This window comes from Trichomycterus rosablanca, chromosome 22 (genome assembly GCF_030014385.1).
Source record: "Trichomycterus rosablanca isolate fTriRos1 chromosome 22, fTriRos1.hap1, whole genome shotgun sequence".
In the NCBI taxonomy this organism is placed as follows: domain Eukaryota; kingdom Metazoa; phylum Chordata; class Actinopteri; order Siluriformes; family Trichomycteridae; genus Trichomycterus; species Trichomycterus rosablanca.
This window is the reverse complement of record NC_086009.1, coordinates 15,595,001-15,599,954: the sequence shown is the minus strand read 5'-3', so window position 1 is coordinate 15,599,954 and position 4,954 is coordinate 15,595,001. Positions and strand designations below refer to the sequence as shown.

Sequence of the window (4,954 nt, the reverse complement as noted above, 5' to 3'; positions counted from 1 at the left end):
TCATACAGGTTAATAATAAAAAAAATTCAACAGAAAAGTTTAATCAGTTCTCAACCTTTTTAAAGATAAATGACCAATGATGTTAATGTGTCTGTTTCATCCAAGAGAAGGACTGAACTCCCAAGAATCAGTGTAGCAGCATATATTAAAATGTTATGATTTATTACTACAAAAGCAGCTTGGGAAATCCTGATTCTCAATACATTAATTACACAGCCTTTTCTGTAATTAAAATATAGTTGAACGTGGCCTTTTAAATGTCATGCCACTAACCATAATAAAGATTCCCCTCACAGCACAGAGAAGGAAACAGGTTCTGCATCTGAAACATTTCTTAATACATTTTTTTCCGGTCTGGTTTGTTTAAGATTGATGGATGGAAGTCTGGCGGTTAGGACTACAGAAGACGGCATGAGCAGTAGACAGAGGACAGAATTTCTGTAAGCCTTTGGACCAGATGGATGCACATCTCTCACTTTTCTCTGTTGCTACTGGTTTCGGGACTGTGTGACAGCACTGGGTTTATTCATGAACATCTGAGTGTGAAAAGCTGGAGCTGAAGAAACTATTTTTCTTGTTAAAGGAAAACAGCAGTGATTCTTTTGGAAGCTAACTGTTTTTAAATGCATTTTACCCCACTTTTACCAAGGAGGGTGAACACCGATAAGGCATAACATTATGACTACCTTCCTTACATTGTGTTGGTCCCCCTTTTGCTGCCATCAAGGCATGGGGTCTGACACCTTTCTATCAGAACCAGCATTAACTTCTACAGCAGTTTGAGCTACAGTACCTCGTCTGTTGGATCGTACCACACGGGCCAGCCTTCCCTCCCCACGTGTATCAATAGGCCTTGGCCGCCCATGACCCTGTCGCCGGTTTACCACTGTTCCTTTCTTGGACCACTTTTAATAGATATTGACTATCACTGCAGACCAGGAACACCCCACAAGAGCAGCAGTTTTGGAGATGCTCTGACCCAGTCGTCTAGCCATCACAATTTGGCCCTTGTCAAACTCACTCAAATCCTTACGCTCGCCCATTTTGAAGATAAAATGTTCACTTGGTGTCTAATATATCCCACCCACTAACAGGTGCCGTGATGAAGAGATAATCAGTGTTATTCACTTCACCTGTCAGTGGTCATAATGTTATGCCAGGTCGGTGTGTATTTGTCTGACACATGGTCCTTTCGATGTATGCCCAGTCCACCAATCCCTTCTTATATACCCATACTTCGGCCTCGGGTACGGAGAGCCACGCCCTGATCTCTGTGCTCCTCCAAGGTCCTTACACAGCATTGATAACCCCACCTTTTTAGTCCAGTCTTTTCCCACCCAGCAGTCTTTTGTCTACTACAGGCATTTCCAACTGTGTCCATTAGGGGGCGCCCAGCCAACTCTGCGCTTTTCCACTTCTGTACAGGCACCCAAGGTCCTTACACGGCGTTGATAACCCCACCTTTTATTACTCAAGTCTTTTCCAACCCAGAAGACATTTACAGGCATTTCCAATTGCATCCACTAGAGGGCGTACCCAGCCGACCGGTAGCACAGCCGAGATCCAAACTCAGGGAGCTCAGAATCCCAGGACTGATGTGCTAGCCAGCCAATGGCGTCCAAGAAGGGTGTATATTCGCCTGACACACCCTCCCTCCGACGCATACACAGTGTATTTGAAGACCCCCTCCCCTTAGTCCAGTCTTTTCCCACACAGCAGACTGGTGGGCAATTTTGTCAGCTACAGGCATTTCCAATTGCATCCACTAGATGGCGTACCCAGCCGACCGGTAGGAGAGCCGAGATTCGAACTCAGGGAGCTGATGTGCTAGCATAATATCCCGCCACACCACCTGGGCGGCCCTAAAACGAATGCTTTTTAAGCCATATTTTAAACATATTTAGCTTCCCATTGGCGTTCCAGTTGACGGCACACCTCAACATACTTGTGCGTTTAAACAGGGTGACCATATGTCCTCTTTTTCCCGGACATGTCCTCTTTTTTGGACCTAAAAATGTCCAGGAGTCTGCTTTTGTAGTGTATTCGGTGCCACCACTTACATGACATGACTTTGCCAATCCTCCCCGCCCCATTCCCACCAAACCTTTCAACCCAGTGAAGGTGTCCATCTGGGCTATGCTGCCATCCTGCCAAGTGGCCAATTTTTAGAAAACCAAAATACGGTCATACTAATTTGAACATGGTTGACAAGTTGGCAAGTGTGTTAATTGGTCGAATATCGCCTGGCACCCTGTTTTATTTTTGTCTTGTGTTGTGCAGAACTTGGTGTTGCCAAAGACACCACAACAATCATCCTGACTTAAAATCACTGAACGCTTTACTCTGTATTAATGTATCATCAAATGAAACTATACCTTTGGAACATTTACTCCACCCCAGACCAACCGAGCAACATAAACAAGACAAGCATCCATGGAACTTAAAAACATTCCTGCTTTGGAATGACAAGCTGGAAAAACCTGAATGCACGCCCTGAGAAACTCGCCAACCCAGAGCTCATCAAGGGTTCTGCCCTGCGATTAAAATAGAACCGCTGCCCTAAAGACCAGCTCTGTCAGCAAACACAGAGAAGACAGGTACATCTGGACTGAAGATGATATAAGGAGTCTATATCTGTGGATCTTAAAGCGAGAACTAAGACAGCAAAGAAACTCAAAGCAAAAAAGGTAAACACTCAGCGGTTATTGTACTCTGTACTTTCTGTTTATGTGACAGCAGGGTGATTGAGGATTTTAATTCCAGATAATTTTATTTCCAAAGGAAAAAAAAAAGGAAAACCATATAGCATCCACCCGGGCATAAGAAGGGTTTGAGAAAAATAAAGGTCATAAAACTGTTCTCCGGAAGCCCGAACAGGTACTGTTGTTTGGTAATTTAGGTCCTTTCTATGGTTTCCATTCAGTCTCTATTTAGTCTACACACTGTAAAACTGCACAACGAACCGATCTGTTTCATAACGAATGATGAAAACGTCTGGGTTGTCTGGGTTGTAATGCTGCTCCGCTATGATAATAAAGTTGTTAGCCCAGAGCTAAAGTTAATGAATCGAATCCAAAGAGGTAGGACAGGTGACTTTGCCAGGACTGTTTTTTCCCCCCACACGCTTATGTGAGTTTTGATTTGTGAGTCGTGACAAAAACCATCAAGGAGCTGACCCGTGTCCCAAAAGTACAAACCTCATTTCAGTGGGTCGTTCAAACCTCGGGTGGTTTCGGGCTGCGTTATCGCCACAGGTGGAAAGTAACACAGTGTAAGTACCGTAAAAGTCACAGGTTAATAGAGACGTGTGGTTAATAGAGGGATGTGTGTGTTACAGATTTAATGGTTTTGGGAACAAATGATTAGAACACTTGCTTTCTGGTCATTAATTTACATACATCAACTGTAAATAGATCATTAATTTGATGGCGTGGGACGAACCTTCAATGTCATTTAAATTTAGCTTTTACGATTGGCGTCAACCATAACATTAAAACCACCTCCTTGTTTCTACACTCACTGTCCATTTTATCAGCTCCACTTACCACATAGAAGCACTTTGTAGTTCTACAATTACCGACTGTAATCCATCTGTTTCTCTGCATGTTTTGTTACACCCCTTTCACCCCGTTCTTCAATGGTCAGGACTCTCCCACTGACACTGACATGGTGGTGGTGTGTTAGTGTGTGTTGTGCTGGTATGAGTGGATAAGACACAGCAACACTGTCCCTGCTGGACTGAGAATAGTCCACCAACCAAATATCCAGCCAACAGCGCCCCGTGTGCAGCGTCCTGTGTCCACTGATGAAGGTCTAGAAGATGACCGACTCAAACAGCAGCAATAGCTGAGCGATCGTCTCTGACTTTACATCTACAAGGTGGACCAACTAGGTAGGAGTGTCTAATAGAGTGGACAGTGAGTGGACACGGTATTTAAAAACTCCATCAGCGCTGCTGTGTCTGATCCACTCATACCAGCACAACACACACTAACACACCACCACCATGTCAGTGTCACTGCAGTGCTGAGAATGATCCACCACCTAAATAATACCTGCTCTGTGGTGGTCCTGTGGGAGTCCTGACCATTAAAGAACAGAGTGAAAGCAGGTTAAAAAAGTATGCAGAGAAACAGATGGACTACAGTCAGTAATTGTAGAACTATAAAGTGCTCCTATATGGTGAAGGAATATATAAAGTGAAGCTGATAAAATGGACAGTGAGTTTAGAAACAAGGAGGTGGTTTTAATGTTATGGCTAATCAGTGTATACAAATACCCGTGTACACTACAATGAAATTCTTTTTTGAATCTCAGCCCTGCTACAGGTTGGCTGTGCACCCTCTAGTGGGACAAAATTGGCCACTAAATTCTGGTGTGTATGGGAAAAGACCGGACTAAGTGGGTGGGGTCTTAAACGCTGTGTAAGGACTGTACAGAAGTGTAGGAGTGAGGAGATCGGTGCGTGGCTCTCATTTTACCTGAATAAGAAGGGGTTGAGGGGTTGAGGGACTGCATGGGGCACGTGAATATACCCTCCTCAGACATGAGAAAATAAAACTAAAATATACATTATAAAAAATAAGGGTTAAGGGCCTTGCTAAAGGGCCCAACAGTGGCCACAAAACACAGCCTGGATTTGATAGCCCAAAGCTCTACCCACTAGGCTACCACTGTCCCAGTGACCTCTTTGTGCCCATATAAATATGGCTCATTTGACTTAAATGTGGATTTAGGGCGGCACAGTGGCTCGGTGGGTAGCACTGTCGCCTCACAGCAAGATGGAGTTTGGATGTTTTTCCCGTGTCTGTGTGGGTTTCCTCCGGGAGCTCTGGTTTCCTTCCACAGTCCAAAAGATAAAATTGTCCATGACTGTGTTTGACATTAAAGACCTGAACTAACTTGAAGTGATTACCTGTCCTGTCATGAATGTAACCAAAGTGTGTAAAACGTG

At 44.2% G+C, this 4,954-nt stretch overlaps 1 long non-coding RNA gene across 1 annotated transcript in view; it reads left to right on the top strand.

Annotated features, from left to right (window-relative positions):
* The first annotated feature begins 740 nt into the window (after positions 1–740).
* Positions 741–4,954, top strand: part of LOC134336352 (uncharacterized) — a 6,281-nt gene continuing 2,067 nt past the window's right edge. The window contains exon 1 of the long non-coding RNA XR_010015721.1: positions 741–2,687. This is a non-coding gene — a long non-coding RNA (uncharacterized LOC134336352). The remainder of the gene's footprint in view (positions 2,688–4,954) is intronic.